Source organism: Cupressus sempervirens, chromosome 5 (assembly GCF_028749045.1).
Source record: "Cupressus sempervirens isolate cs-2001-9-10 chromosome 5, ASM2874904v1, whole genome shotgun sequence".
Lineage (NCBI taxonomy): Eukaryota > Viridiplantae > Streptophyta > Pinopsida > Cupressales > Cupressaceae > Cupressus > Cupressus sempervirens.
The window spans coordinates 766,759,286-766,777,030 of record NC_143122.1 but is presented as its reverse complement, the minus strand read 5'-3'; positions in this window follow the sequence as shown (position 1 = coordinate 766,777,030).

Sequence of the window (17,745 nt, the reverse complement as noted above, 5' to 3'; positions counted from 1 at the left end):
ATTTTGCAAATCACATTTGATCTTTTAAAAGAGCACGCTTGCAAAAGAGACACAAAGCATATTGATACTCATAAAGAATCAGTAAATTGCTTTGCATTATACCATACCAACAGCACCAAACACTTTCTAAGTAATGAAAAAGTGTAGATACATACTTAGAATTCAAGTGATATGCAACTATAAATCCAATCCAGTTCATACATTGATTAGGCTTCAGAGTTAAAAGCTTCTATCTTGTTTCCACAAATCCAGATAAATCTCGCATTTGAGCCTGCATGCATGTTTACCCTATTAAGAAATAAGTATAAAAAGCTACCAATAAAAATAGAATATGTTTTATCCTTGAAGAAGCTCACTTGTAATAAGATGCCTATTTTACACACCATGTCAACTACGACTTTTACAAAGTTTTGTGTATTTGTGAGTAGAGTAGGCAAAATTAAACAGTAGTAATTTTAGATGCATAACTCTTAAAAATAAAAAGCATGAAAATGTTTCAAAAAATTCACCTACCCAAAATGGTGGAACTCCACTCAATAGAATGTATAGAATGACTATGGCACTCCAAACATCAGCTTCTTGACCATAATGCTTGAAAAGCACCTCAGGAGCTACATAATATTGGCTACCAACTACATCACTAAATGTTTCACTTGCAAAATATATAATTTATTCTAGCAAGTTTTGCAAAAAAAAAAAAATAGAGTAGCAAATCTCTAAAACAAAAACTAAAAGATACAACATTCTTCTAATTAAATTACTCCAATTATTTCATTTCCATAATCCAAAATACTTATAAATCATATGCTATCCGAATTGTTTTGTATTGCTATGTCAGTAAACTTGTAATATTCAAAGCTTTCAAATCAAGCTACTTTTTAGAACAATTTTATATTGAAAGCAATTTACAATGATAAGCCAAATGATTTATGAATTCTAATAAGTAAGATTTCTTTATATCTCTTGAAATGGTGGCCTCTTCCTAATTATAGTGCACTTTAAGTGTATGCTATTTCTGGATTTGATTATGTGTGAAATGTTAGCATCATGGACAATCAAGTCCAGAAAAAGCATTTTCTTCATTTGATGGATTGTGGGTTTATCTTAGCACTCATATTCAAATCATATTATTTTTTTGAAACTTGTGGAGTAGAATAATCACCAAGACGACCTCAAAAAGCATTGAAGAAAATCTAAGATGTTTTATCTCTTAGTTGAAAAATAAAGTTACTAAAAGAAAGAAAGTTGAGGAGTCTACTAAAAGCATGCTAGCAAGAGGCTTAGTAAAAAATTTGAAAAAGAAGAGTCAAGACATCAATTGAATAACATAAAAGAAGAATTAAGACATCAGTTGAATAACTGGGCATGGCACATGTATAGGTGAGCAAGACGGAAAGAATGGGCATGGCATACGTGACATTGTTATGTTGCATAAACCATTCATAACCTTCAAGTTCAAAAACAACAATACAACAGAGAGAAGAGTTGTTTGGGAGTCTTTGTATAGGGGCTCGTATGCCTTCTCAAGTAGAGATACATAGAGGCTATCATCATCATCATGATTAGATACACTTGGACTAAATGTGTCATGGATCAATGTATTTATACCATCATCTTCAATTGTGTTTTCTGGCGCATGATCATCATCTTCCATGGGATCATTATCTTCACCTTGGATATTCGCACCTCCATGTTCCTCCACTTCAAAAACCATCTTCTTCGAATTGTTGTGGTTCATATCATGTACTTCCCTAGAGAGATCAACCTTTATAAAATTGATTAACATTAATAAACCATGATCATCAACTCATCATCAAGTGATTTTGTATGTATATAAATTATTAAAATGATATAATGAATGACTTACCAGTGGATGATAGTCATGCCCCCCTTCAATGTGACCATTCTCCCTACAATGTCTCTTAGTTGTTTTGATTAGCAGTCTTCTATGATTTAAGCCCTTACAAATTTTGCATGGACAATAACATTTTCCATCAGCTTTTCTTTTCAAGTTAGACCACAATCTAGCGACTGTCTCCCTGTTTTGTTCTTCACTTATATTATCTGACATGATCTTTCTTCGCAGAAAGCAAAAATTGAGCTATGAAAACTTCGGTCTACAACTTTCACAAACTAAGCAAAACTGTCAAAAGTACACAAATCTTCTTAGAACTAGCTAAATACTTTAATATTTTAAAAATACTTTCTTCGACTTTATTCCTAAGACATTTAATCCAATCACCTTTTATAATGTTCAGTCAATTGCTCTAGGCAAATTTCTGGATAAGATTATTTGTAAAACTTTGACCAACCACCTGAAGGTCTTATTTCAAGAGACCTTACAACATTAGGCCACTAAAAGAAATTTCAAAACATATAAGCTAAAAGTCTAGTTAAAATATACATTAGACTAAAAAATATGCAATTTTCATACCCGAGCGCGCGGCTATATAACTTGTGCAACGACCTTCTTGCTTAGCTATAGAAGTTCTCTAGCAATCAAATCATACAAGCTACAAGGCCTAATAGCAATTTCAAAACATATAAGCTAAAAATCTAGTTAAAATATACATTAGATTAAAAAATATGCAATTTTCATACCCGAGCACATTGCTATATAACTTGTGCAATAGCCTTCTTGCTTAGCTGTAGAAACTCTCCATCAATCAAATCATACAAGCTACAAGGCCTAACAGAAATTTCAAAATATATAAGCTACAAGTCTAGTTAAAATATACATTAGATAAAAAAAATACAATTTTCATTCCGGCTGAGCGCACGGCTATAACTCATGCAATGGCCTTTTTTCTTAGCTGTAGAAGCTCTCCAACAATCAAATGATACAAGCTACAAGGCTTAACAACAATTTCAAAACATATAAGCTACAAGGTAGGACATATTACATGACATGGCAAAAGGAACAAAATTTACAAGCTTTAGCAAGACATATTAAACGACATCATAGTGCTAGAGAGATCACAATTATATGAGTCAAACATAGTCATGAAAAAGCACATAAATTAGTTATTATATGCAATTAAAAGATATATAGTTAGATAGGGACATCCATAGGGCATATTGAAGAAATGAAATGGTCATATAGATTTCATATGGGATTTTGAAGATGTTAGTGTTCTAAGGCAAAGAATCCATTCATATAACCATAATGACTCTATTAAGGTTGATTCTAGCGAAAAAAGACTTGAAAATTTTGAAACTCCTGTGCAACAAGATATAACTGAAGAGGTTGAAATGCCCCTAGTGGAAAACCAGGAAACTCAACCCTAACACCAATAAAATAAAAATTGAACCCTAACAAAAAAAACCATTTTGAAGTTTGATCCCATGCCAAATCAAGAATTTTTTTAATGGTAAATAGCTGAAGTTGTGTTGTAGGCTCTTGCTGCCAAATCAAGAACCTAACATTAAACCACATTAAACTTGAAAACCAAATGAAACAATAAACTAGATTGAACCCTAATATCACCACCAAGTCTAATTGAATGCTGAACCATGTTGAACTCTACACTTACAACTTAACCAATATGAACTTAAACCATAAATCTTGTATTGAAACTTCACTAACTATATATCAATAATATTTTAAATAATTTACAATATTAATTATTATCTTATCAAATGATTACATATACATATTTATTTATTTATTTATCACAATAATTAATATACATCCTTATTACATATAAACCTTACACCAAATCAAATCTCAACCCTAACACTAAACCCAATTCTATATTTCACTTGAACACTTAAAATAAAGATTAAGACAAGTAGAACCACCATATGCCAAATTGAACTTTAAAATAAATTTCAGCCTAAACCTTACAACCATCATCATCAAGCTTATCTACTATAAGGTTTAGAGTATTTGCAAGCATTCTAAAATCTGTGATATTACTATCAGGATTTAACTATGTGATTTTGAGTCAAACTCATTGACCCATGTTTCATGAGTAGTGATTCAACATGAATCCATCTCTCATGAGAATAAATGGAACACTTATCACTCATTGGAACAAGTATTTTTTGAAAGGTTCTAACTTATTTCATCACAAATCCCTTGATTTCAATTCCATATCCTTGATTAGTTTAGCCCAACTCTTGGTCACACCTTCACACCCTGGACAAACTCAACTACTTAGTAGGCCAAAGTTGCCCAAACTCATCTTTTCAACTTGGAGACCTGGAAATTGCCACCAAGACCATCCAAGACCAATTAAGAGCACTACCTCCACTGCTAAAGCAAAAAGAGGGTGGTTTCCATTTGCAATGTGGCAATGATGTGTAAATCTCACAACAGGTGTATTACATACATTATGATTATATTATTATTATCTAATTGATTGTAGGTTCCAAGACAAGCTTATTTCATCTTATTTTTAGGTTAGAGTTATATCTCTGACTATAATTTGTTTATTATATAATTTGGATTTGTGAATTTAGGGTGAACTGTACGGTAAACTAGGAAAAGGAAATTACACATTGCAAAGGGGGAAAACTTGATGAAGAGGTGCGACTCTCCCTCACATGCAAGGTATAAATAGGAAAATGTTTCATTTGAAGAGTACACCCAAGGGAGATCAATTTGGGGGATAATATATTACTCTCAAAGGAAAAATTGAAACATAGTAACTCAATTAATTAAAGGTGGTGATCCTTTATTCCTTATACCAAAAAAGCATAAAGGACAATTCATTCCAAGCCTGGAAGGGTGACTTATCAATCATCACTCATGGCTCCGTTGAAACAATCCTTAATTCATCCATCAATAATTAATCCCTCAAGAAATCAAGAATCAATCAATCAGCAAGATCAAGCAAAAAATCATCAAATCACATCAATCACAACTTCATCTTGGGACTATGAAAACAAATAATTCAGCAATTAAGCATCTCTCTATCAAATCAGCATTCATTCAATCATCACTAAAAAATGTATCAGACTAGAATTTATTACATCATCACACATCAATAATCTAATCAACAATCACTTAAATCATCACTCAGTAATAGCTCAAATGATACAATCAAGTAATTGGATTATATTAGTATTGGATACAATAGGCATTATGTGTTGTAGCAATTATTAAGATATGTATGATGAAGATGCAGTCTAACTTATAATATCTTATGAATTTGGTATAGTCAATGATGTGAAATACTAAACAACTTAGATTCTTTATCTGTTTATCAAATTTTGATATTCTCCTACAAAAAAATCATGTATAGGTTAGCAAAGAAATACAAGGGGGGAGGGCATATACAAGTTCCCCTTTTAAATAGACCACCCCATGTTGGATGGACATATTCTTGCCACTCATGAACCAATGGGCATTGTATCATGCCCTTGGGCTTTGTTGTGGCAAAATTTCCAGAGCATCCTATTGTTCTTTCCTTTCCAATGTCTACAATGGTTTCTTGTAGAAGTGAACTAAAGGTTGGAATTTATCATATATGGCTTAATAAGGAGACATGAGTAGTGAGGGCAGAGATGGGTTCCCCTTGTAAGTAGACCACACCATGTTGGGTGGATGTGTTCTTGCCACTTGTGGGCCTAGGGGTGTTGTATCTTGCCTTTGGGATTAGTTGTGGAAAATGTTCTAGGGCACCCTTTCAAAGCCTAATATGGTTGGCTATTCTAAGTAAAACTATAAATTATGTCTACATATGAAATGTTAATAATTTAGTTGTTTATTTACTTTAAGTTTCAACAACTATCATATTTTAATTATAGAGACCAATTTGTATACAAAGTTTGTTGTGAAATTCTTACTTTGGGTAAAAATCAGTAGGGGACACCGTTACACTTTTAACATGATAGTTTTTAAATATTGCATGGGAGGATATTGCAGTTACGTCCAATCATTTCTAACCTAACCGAGAACTACTACGTACACTTGTGTGCTTGTGCACACAATTATGTGTGTATGGAAATATAGGTTTTGGTACTCTAGATCTTAATATCAAAGCTAAATTTATGTTGTTAACAGCGTCATCAAAAATTTTTATAGGACATTTATGAATATGGGCTATCTGTCTTATATGAAAAAGTGTCTTAAATGTAGTGCCATATTGCTTCTTTATATTTTCCCATAACAGATTAGTTGTGATTGTATTACAAGTGAATTAAAATATTTTTAGTGAGTTACTCATTTTGGAAAGCTAATTCTGGTTGCTTTTCTTAGGTTTGGTCCATACTTTTATCAACCAGTGATTGCTGGATTAGGGGATGAAAACAAACCATTTATCTGCATAGTGGATTCTATTGGAGCTAAGTACGTATTCTTTTTCTTGTATAAAGTTCATTTAATTGTTATGGAAGCTGTATTTTGCACCTTATTCATGCATAATGGAATTAATTTTTGAATAATGTTATATTTTAAAAGGTTGCATGAGCAAGATCATATGTTGGAATATAATCTATTATATTATTGCTTTGCATGCAAAAGTGTTAATGGTGACCTCATAACATCCAGCTTTCACTGTCATCAAATAGAGAACTTGTAACATTTTAGGGTTAGGACATACTTTGTGAAAAATGAACACTGTTTTGCTATGTCTGGGGACATGGTGGGGATCAAAGCTCAATTTTTGATGTAGCGAAGGCTTTTTTGTGGTGTCCACAACACACGCCCCATTCCTCACTAGGAATGGGGACCCCCTTTTTTTTTCGACTCTCAGACTCACAATTTGAGTTAGGAGAAGGATTTTAGAGTTGAGTTTAAAAATCACAAAAAAAATCAAAAAATTGAAAAAATCACAAAAAAAATCAAAAAATTGAAACAAACACCAAAAAAAAAAAGAAAAAAAAAAGGAGACTTGAAAAAAAGAAGAAGCACCATGTGCTTGTGCAACCCGCGTGTTGCGCTACCCGCTCATGATGCCACGCGCCATGCGCTCATGCGCCCGCACTCTGCGTGCCCTCGTCTGCGTGCGTGCGCCGCGCCACGGCTCACGCCTCGCGTGCACCGCACCTCGCACACGCGCATCATGCCACGCATGCGCCATGCCGTGCCATGCCCAATTTGTAAGTGTGTGCATGTGCACAATCAAGGTACCTCGTGCGTGTTCGCGCCGCCGCACTCTGAAGCACCATGTGCCCTTGCCAAGCTACCCTTTGACCTCCAGTTTTTCTTGAATAGCCAATTAGAGGAGTTTAAAATATATCATTTAAGCATAAGTTGATCAACTTATACTTAAGATATATTTTAATATATGCGACAAATCTTTTGAGATAGGTTTCAGGCCTCCCGAAGATAAGGTAAAGATTTTAGGAAATTTCAGGGCTTCAAAAATCCAGACTTAGCCAAATTTCAGGGCTTCAAGATTTTAGACTTAGCCAAATTTTAGGGCTTCAAAATTTTAGACTTAGCCAGATTTCAAGATTCACCTCCAGTTTTGTCTGAGTAACTAGTGTGTCTTTACTATGCATTGTTAACTCTATGGACTAATGTTTGCTTCTTTTGTAGGTAAAAATGACATCCTCAACTTGTCGAGGTCATAACTTTTGACTTGGGCCTCAAAATTTAGAATCACTTACACCATTGGAAAGAAGAACTGAAGATCTAATTTTAAATTCCTAAAATAATGAGCCTTCGATTGCCCAATTTTGGGGATCAATGAAGGTTCTGACTTCAAATTTTGAGCAGAAGACCTCCAAAAAGGTCATTTAAAAACACCTAGAAAATTTGTGAAAAAAATATGAAAAAGTTGCAAACATTTGATCGTCTTGGATAATCTAGATCACTTGGTTTCTCACTGGGAAGGATTGGACAGGTGGAGAGAAGACAAAGTTCAAAGATACAGAGGTTGGACACATAAACGAAATCAGGTTCCTCATCTTATGCAGCTATTAGGGACAAGATTCAATGCAGGTGCCTTGAGATTTTTGATTGAAGAAGTAGAGGGAGTGCACGTTTATGAAAGTAATTGGCTATAAAGAGCGTGTAAATCATCAGAAAAGGGCATGGAACGTATATAAAAAGTGATCTAAAACCTCATTTGAACAAAACCTAGAAACTGTTTTCAAAATTGAGAACTTTGATTTTTGGCGAATTGAGCTCCGCAGCTCCGCATTTTCATGTAGCTCCACAATTTAGAGGTGCGCCGACAATTAACTACCAATTTCAAAAATATCACTTTCCATACATTGGGAGCACATGCTGATGGCAAGTTTAACAGTAACACACGCCTAGTGAAGGGGCAACTTCCATTTTTGGTGTCTTCATGCACTTCTACTTCGACTGATGGCTTCCTCCTATTTTCTTTCTCATGCTTTCATTGTTTTTGACATGTAAAGGGCTCATGCATCCAATTAATGAATAAAATATGGATGGAGTCCCTCGAAGCACCAGTTAGATGGTTAGTTTGTATATATTTAGTTTGTTTTTTTAATTTTTTAAAAGCATTTTATTGCATTAAGATATCTCTCACTCTCAACACAAATTGAGGAGACGATTTCTAATAAATACCCCATTGTAAAATGTAAAAAGGGCCGTTGTTATTATGCAATAAAGTTATGCTTTTGGTGCTAGCATTTGGAGCGTAGTTATTCTTCCCTGAATATGTCATTGTTTTGTGGATTTTATTCATGACATTGTGATTGAGCCAAAGGTTTATTGCGTTGTTTGTGGTTGTGCGATCTTTTAGTTCTGGTGTTTGCTACAGATATATGAATTCTGTTGACATAACGAGCTTGAGAATAGATCAACCGATTGTGTCTACATAGCTTTTTGTCTCGCATGAGTGCACTTTTCGTGGCCTTGCGATTTGATGAAGAGTGAAACATCATTCGATTTGTTACAGATTCTCACCGACGATTACATAAGTGGATTCTAGGAAGCGCTACTCCTATTTTCATTGATTTCCTAACGATTTCTTCAAAGGTTTAACTCGTAGCATGTTGTGTTTTGTAGCTTATGTCTATTTAGGAATTTTAATTTCAATTTATTTGATTTCATATTATTTTCTTTTAGTTTCGTTATTTGCTTTGCTAACCCCCTGTTAGAATAGGACCTCATAGTAGTTGCATTGTTAGAGTTGCATTCATTGAAAAATAGAAAATACAAAAACATTGTTCTTTTGGTGTGAAATTTTGAGATAGCGAATTTTTTTTACTTGATTCCAAGGTAAAAAGAGTTTTTGGAACCAGCAAAGGCCTCCTCATGAACATTCACATTTGTCTTCTACTGAGGGGATTTTGGTACGTCACAAGACAAACACTGAACCTTGGAGTGGACCCTTAAAAAGACTTGCTCTTCAAGAGAGGAATTACACTATGGATTCCTGCCGTTGACCTCATGCAAAATGATCACCCAATAGAAGTGGTGTTAGAAGGAGGGCCCAAAACAAAGAATCTACTCTTGGAAACAAGAAAGATTTGATAATGTTTCAAAAGTTTTGCACTCTTGCAATAATCTGCACTTCACACAAGTTCAGAAATTTTTTATTAGTTTTTTAGAAATTCAGGTGCGCAGGTCCGTAGCTTCATAGATCCGCAGCTCTACAGATCCGTAGGTTCGCAGCTCTGCAGCTCCGCAGCTCCACAAAATTTTGTGGTGCACTATTTTGAGAAAGTGTGTTTCTCTAGAGGTACACTTTTCTAGAATACACATAAGTCCCTACAACTCAGTCACTTTCATAAACATCACAGTGATAAAGGGTTTCCAAGAACTCCACCCTTCCATGTTACACATTTCATCATTATCATTTTCTTTACATTCCACTTCACGCATTTCCGTCATTATGCACCATGTCTTTCTTCAATGCCCAAAGTTCACCTTTGAACCTAACTGGACCATTACATGACTTGCCCAAAAATCCTGAAGAGTTTTTCCCATGGTTTATCTATGGAGAATCATGAATAGCAGAAGATCAGATCAAAATTTTCAAAGAGATTTGTAATCGAAACCAAATTCAACATATGGATGTGGTATGTCACCTTTTTCCTTACACTTTGGGGGAAATGGCATTCAATTGGTACCTCAATCTGCCACCAGCATCAATAATGGATTGGAACTCCTTTGAGAGCAAGTTTCTAGAACAATTCAAGATCTATGTTGATCCAACTCTTCTATATCATCAGTTCATCTCGATTAAGAGGGATCCCCATGAGACTATTTTACAGTTTAATCATCACTTCTATAGGATGTATCAAAGAATGGAGTTTCCATACACTATACCACAAGAGGCTGCCATCCAGATCTACTTTGGAACAATGGATTCATTAACTTCTATTTTTCTAAGAAGGCTCCCACCTACAAACATTGATACCATTGAAAAGGTTTTCAAAGAGGTTTTTACATTCACAAGTCAAGTTACTGCTACTCCAATGCCAACGATTACATATTTTGGATATGGATCTCAAAAGACCGCTTTCTTTGAGCAAAAGGCAGTTGCATCCGTTGAAGCAGAAAGCAATATGGCTAGAGAGCTTAAGGCCATGAAGGAGACAATGTCTCTTTTATCCAATGAACTCATCAAAATAAAGTTGAATTCTTCAAGAGACCAAGGCAATCATCAAAGACAACTTGCTACCCAGAACAATTATTCTCAAAATAAGAGTGGAAATTTTGGCCTTTACAACACATCAACAATGAGAATGATCGTATTACAGGAATGAGTCCAAGTAAAAATGGGTATGGGCACAAAAATGTTTCGGATCAGCCTCCCCAATCATGGATAAACAACCTTTGTAGTTTAGTGCAATGATGTTTGAATCATATGATGAGTCCACGGGAGGAAAATTTGTTGAAGATGATCAAGAGGAGTTTGCATTCCCATTCAATGAAGAAATTCTTCCAAGTGTCGATGTTGCAATAAGTGTGGATATGCCAAGAAGTTTTGAAGACATGAGAAATTTTGAAGTTCCAAAACTCCATGAAGTTGCAAAAGGTGATGGAAATGCAGAAGATCCTGAGGTTGGTGAGATTTTTGAATCACAAAGCCATCAAGAAGAAGACAACAATTCTCCCTGCGGTGATATTGATTCCCCATTGGATAACAATAAGCTGCCTACTTCAAAACAAGATTTTTCATTAGAAGAGATGGATAGAGTGTTCAATTTGGTCTCAAGCTTGACTAAGGAAATGTCTATTTGTGGGTATTGTACACATATATCAAACCATGCAATAATTGAGTCATGTAGAATCCATCCATTTGAGTTCCATTCAGAAGAAAGTTGTCCAGATTTTCTATTAGCTTGGGAGATCGCAATGGAGGGAAAGTATGATTTTGAACAAGCTTCTTTGGAATACGAGGCAGAAAACATCTTGGTCAATGATGGTAATGAATCCTATAAGTTGAAAGGGAGGCTGGGAATTGAGTTCCCTAGTCTAAGGGAGCTTAGAGCATAACCTAAGGTGTCTCCATGTGCGCGTGAAGTGGTGTACCATGAGATGAGACCACCAAAAGGAGAAATTACAATATGTGAGTGTACCCCTATGGTGGGGGACTTGCTGGATCAGGTGATATCTTTCCATTATCCCTCTTAGTTTGATAATTTTCAATTTGACTATGATGCTAAAGGTAAGAGAACTTGTTTGTGGATTAATCATGGCCATAAAGAGTTACCACAACTTCTAATTTTGTGTCATTTGTGCCCCGAATTTGAACCAAGATTGTCCAGACTTTATTTTTCTGAGTACAAAGATAAGTCAACATTTTTTAGAACTATATGGGGTGGTTCATTACTATTGCACGTAATGAGAAATCTACTGACAACTACCCCACATTGTTAATACTCAAGTTTTTCTATAAATAAGTTTTTTTTGTTTTTTTTTTTCCTTAGTTTTTTTAAAGTCTTTCTAGTTAGGTGTTAGTTTTATTTGAGTCGAGTCTTTTTGTTTGGGTTTTGTTGTCTATTTTTCTTTTAGTCGTGTGTTTTCTTTCAACGTTCTGTCAGTCCTAGAGGGTAAGCTGTACTAGGGATTTTTTTCAAAATTTTATTAATCACTCTTTGGTCCCAATTTCAGGAGGAGGTATTTCTTTGTCAAAATATTTGGACGATTGTGTGTTTTATACCAACCAAGCAACATACATTGCTTGTGGAATTAGGGGACTTTTAGTCTGGAAATCAGAAGCCTAGACAAACAAGCTCTCAACACTTTAAAATTTTTAAAGATTTGATCATTTTCGATGCTGTTGAATTCAAGTCAAAGATAATGAGAAATGATCCAAACTCTGACTAGTTCAAACAAGAGGGGTCTCCTTGAAAGGTTGCTAAGATCATTGTTTGGCATGAGAGTTTCCTAAAAAGTTCTAAAAGAGGAACACAAGAATATTCATAAGAGATCGAATCTAAGAAACGACACTGATGTTCTGACTACATAGTCTAAGCATAGTTAGGATATAGAATTCAAAAAAAAAAAAAAAGAAAAAAAAGAAAGAAAGAAAAGAAGATAGTGTTTAGATTGAAGGATTCTAAAGATCTGAAATGGCTAAAGACATGTTACAAAAAAAAGTGTCTTGTATTCAAAAGTACTGTTTCATCAAAAGTAACGTTTTAAATGATATGGAGTAATTATGCAAAAGGCCAAAAAATTAAAAGAACGTGACATCCCACCAAGAGCCCTCGAAGTGTAGTTTGATTTGATCTTTCTTTTTATAGAGGATGTCCTAAAAGAGGTATATGTAGAAAGGTGAGCTAAATAGGGGTTTGCAACACAAATAGTTTATGGAGGCACACCATATATAGAATAGTAAAGGACTTCAACCTAAACTAATCAATTGGTTAGATTGGGTTGGCCCATAAAATTCTAGGGCTCAACACCTTCTAACAAAGCTAGCAGCACATTGATAGGGCGAGAACTGGATAAACAATCTCCGGTGGGTAGAGTAGAGATACCCCAACCAACGGATTGGATCCTAACCTAGGGCACCTTGCTAATCTACTAACTAATCAATTAAGATAGCATAGCCTATAAAATAAAGAATTATAGGCATAGTCACAACATATCTAGATCGAGAACCATACCCATCATATCCAACAGTAGCAGTAGGACCAGTAGAAGTCGATCCGAAAGTCTATCCAGTCAAAGTAGATTTGATTGAAGTAGCACCAGTACCACCTAACTATCTGGGTCTCCCACCTCTATATAAACCTGCTAGAAGAAGTTAATGGCATCAGTGCCCCCCACCTTTCTATAGTTTTCCAAGGATCCATGAATTCTTGACTGAAGTCGCCTATTAATTAATCAGCTTGCTACCCCCCCCTCCACTTGTGCCGTTGTGAATAAGCAATTCCAGTTAGCAAATCGAGCAAATATAGTAACCTCTATAGGCCGACATTAATAAACCTGCTAGAATCCTAAAGCAAGACATGCTGCTTGCAGATAACGTGATGAAAATGTTTGAAAATATGGCACATATATTATATGGTGCATATATATGCTTTTTTTCCAATTAGAGCTCGACTTCGTCGCAATTGTGACACCTAACATTGCAATTGTGACGTTGTTGGGCTATATTTGAAAAAAAAAGCCAAAAAAAACATTGGCATCGCAAATTGGCGTCACAAATTGGCCCCTAATGTATTAGTGGAGGTGCATTATTTTTAGGTAAATGGCTAGTTACTTGGACTAGCAAGAAACAAACATGCACATCCCAGTCCACTGTAGAATCAGAATATGTGGCAATAGTAGTCAATTGCACAAACATTGTGTGGCTCACACATCTATTGAAAGGAATGAAAGAAGAGGTAACCAAACCTGTGATATTGTATTATGATAATACAAGTGCTATAAACATATCCAAGAATCTAGTAATGCATGCAAAAACCAAGCATATTGCAATCAAGTATCACTATGTCAGAGAATTGGTAAAAGACAAACAAGTGAAGTTGGAGTACATTCAAACAAAGGAACAAACTGCAGATATCTTCACCAAACCATTGCCCAAGGATGCTTATGAATATCTTAGAGGCAAGTTGGGGGTAATGCCCCTAATTCAAGCAGTTTAAAGCAACAAGGAAGCTGCCCTACATCAATAGGAACAAATCATTGAAATATCAAAAGAATGATGAAAAGGATGACAGTAGGAGTAGAAACTCCAAATCAGTCACAAGCATGGTGACAGAGGGAGAAAACATCAGAGACAAAGCTTATATTTTGCATGATAAAGATGCTACATCTTTGGCATTTGTGCCAAAGAGGGAGATATATGCAAAAAACTGATCAATGCAAGAGGGAGTTAATCTATATGAAAGAGGGAGATATATGAGATCAGTAGTAAGAATGCAACAGTCAAGAAAGAAGTAGCGGATATAATTTTGGTGGTAACTAAGTTGATCAATTGATCAGTTTGGTTTGCCATCAATGCCAAAGAGGGAGATTGTTGGAAATGATTGAAAATATCATACATAAAAAGTAATGGAACTGGTAAAGGATGTTCTCAATCATTGTTTTGTCATTGATGTCAAGCTTGCTACTTGTAGGAATGACAATTGCTTTAGTGATCCAAATACTATCAATTGGTTGATTGACAAGGACGAGGCAATTAATAAGATGTAACTAGAACACCTAGAGAAAGGTTGAAGTTATAATGTTGTAATGAAGTACAAGGATCAACTAAGTTATTGATGAAATAGTGTATTGATGACATACTCTAAGACATAGAGAATGGGCACACTAAAAAAATCAAAGATGTAAGGTTTTAGCTAAGTCATTTGTAAAGCCTAACTAAGTTTATTAGAGAGAGAGAGCTGAGCAAGTTAGTTAGTGCCAAATAGATTCCTAGTTGAAGCCGAGCAAGAAACAAGTGTTGAGTGATCTTCAAGTTACGAGTCAAGAAACAAGTGCTGAGTGATCTTCAAGTTACGAGTCAAGAAACAAGTGTTGAGTAATCTTCAACTTTTGAGTGAAGATCAGGTGCCGAGTGAAGATCAGATGTCAAGCAGGATACAAGTGTCGAGTAACATAGAAGGTGCTAAGCATCAGTAAACCAATAATGCTGAGTTACTACATTATTTTGAAGATCGGAGATTTTCTAGATCTAAGTCGACAAGGTTGTTATCTAGAATTTTGTGAATCAAACAAAAGATAAGAGTAATGAGCTGGTGGCACAAAACACCATGTAGAATGTTTTTGGAGAATACAACTAGACTCTAGATGAAGTTTCTAGATAAGAGCAAGATATGGGGTAGATACATTGTATCCTACCTAATCTATTTGAAACCCTAAAATTTGAGAGGGACAATCGAGCAGGAAAGGAAATCCAGATTTCTATTTAAGGAGTCATAAGGCTACAAAGAAAAAGAGAAGGAGGTCAAGCATGAAAACATAAATTGCTGAAGAAGGTACTAAGGAGAAAGAGAGCACAGTTACTTTGCTTTGATAAGATGACCACATATATGGTTGCATTGGTATGATGAGTAAGAAGACTTGAGGAGATGAAGCTTGAGATGACAAGTTGTTAGAGCTGAAGTGATTAAAGCCAATCAAAAGGATTGAACTGAAGTGTGATCTAAAATCTACAAGATATGTTGTAAGTTGTATCAGATCAAAAAGACATTATTGTTACTCTCTAGCAATTGTAACAACTACTTTAAACCCTATGGACTTAGGTTGGTTTAATAGCCATGTTGTAAATCCTTTAACAAGGTGACATTCCAAGTGAATGTTCTAAAGTCCTTTGACCAAGCCCATTTCTAAGAGTATGGTGAAATGCTCGAACAGGGTCACATTTAATAGTGTGTTGTAAGCCTTTAACATGGCATCACTTTAGAAGAGTGAGAATTAAGTAGCATGTTACTGGTGGTTTTTCCCAAATTGGATTTCCACATAAATTACTATGTCATGTGTTGATCTTGCATGTTTTATCCCTGCATGTTGATTTGCTATAACTTGCTAAGATGATTGATTTAAGCTTGGATGGATGAAAAGTTTATGGGCTCGCTATAATTGGTGAAAAAGTATTATTAGGGCATTTAGACCTTGGATAACTGATTCACCCCCCCTCTTAGTTATTCTAAAAGAATTCTAACACAACTCAATACTTCATTGACTAAAGTGACTATCACTTCATCTACCAAGCAATCAATACTTCCTCCTCCATCAAGTTTTGTCATTCAGTAACAAGGTATTTCTTCAATAAGTGCAACATCTACTTTTACTGCCATACCTTCTATTTCTACAATTTTTTTCTATTCCAAGCAGGTAAATAATAAGTACTAAGAGAATTGAGAGAAAACCTCAACCAAGTACAAAAGTTTCCAGCAAAAGGGAAAGACAAGGAAGAAGACATTTATCTTGATGAAGACATAGTTATCCTTAATTGGGATATATCTAAACTAAATCTTGATCAAATGCATATAATAGGAAAGCTTCCGCTTTAAAATGAAAAGAACATTCTTGCATAGGCACTCAACACTGAGGTTGACACTTCTCAACCTATTTTGGCTTAGCTAGCAGAAGTGGTCCAAAAATTTAATGAAGATTTAAATGGACAAGACAAATTTTTGAAGAGAGTAGACAAGAAATTTGAAAATAAACTATTGGAGCTACTAGCATAAAAAAATTCCATATACCAAGTAGACTTGTCTACTATTCTTAGTTCACTAGAAACCTCTACCAACAATGTGACTTCTCTATTTGGTAAACTCTATAAAATGTCTATTTTCACATAGGAAATTAACGAAAAAATCTCCAAAATTGATGAACATCTAAAGGTAAGTGCACACCAATTGTCACTTGATCCGAGCTATAGTTCTACTCATTATACAAAGATCATATTTCTGACTGATATGCAAGTAAAATTGCTAAGGGAGGAAGCTAAGATAAGAGCTACACTTGTTGATATACATGGTTTGATTCTTCCTAACATGGATGCAATACAGAAACATATTGGACATGCTAAAACTCTCATCCATGATAATAGCTTCTTCACTGCTAATCACATGATATAATTATCAGCATAAGTACAGATTGCATTGCATACAAGCAAGGTGTTGCAAGAAAACTGGGACAAGACAATGTCACTAATTCTAAAGGTACATTCTGATTTCTTGTCACATTTTGGAATAACCATGTAGCATACACCTTTGGCATTTATGCCAAAAAGGGGGAGGAGAAGTAACATAAGATGCAATAATGGGGAGAAGATGAGAAGATGTATATAATGTAGATTTATGGGTGAGCATCATGATATTATACATATACATATATAGATATTCAGATAAACATCTCTTACAAAAGAAATTTTGAAAAATCTCAAAAACGAAGTATGTTACCAAGTTCAAGACACAAGATGAAGACTTAAGATTGTTTGGGAAGTTTTTGATAATTTAGTTTTGATTGATAAGTGTTTTTGTCACTAATGCCAAAGGGGGAGATTGTTGACATTTCAGTCAATAGCGACATTCACACTTACCAAGATAGCTAGTTTCTACCAAGCTTATTGTATAGTTAACAAAACTAATAAAGTAATTCAAGCTCTACCATGTTCTATAGTTGCTATCAAGTACCAGGAACAATATTAAGTTTGCATTGAGAACTTACTACCAAGTTGGTGATTGTCGGTATACATCGAGCTTCATAGTGTTTACCAAGTTTCTTAGTGCAAACTAATTTCTACAGTGGTTATCGAGTTCATAGTTTTAGTGATGTGAATCCAATGTTGACCAAGCTATGCAATCTCAACCAAGTAATTCACATTATACTAAGCTCATAGTGATAGTGTTGACCAAGCTATGTAGTGTGAATCAAGTGATTTAGTTTATATGACAAGTTTT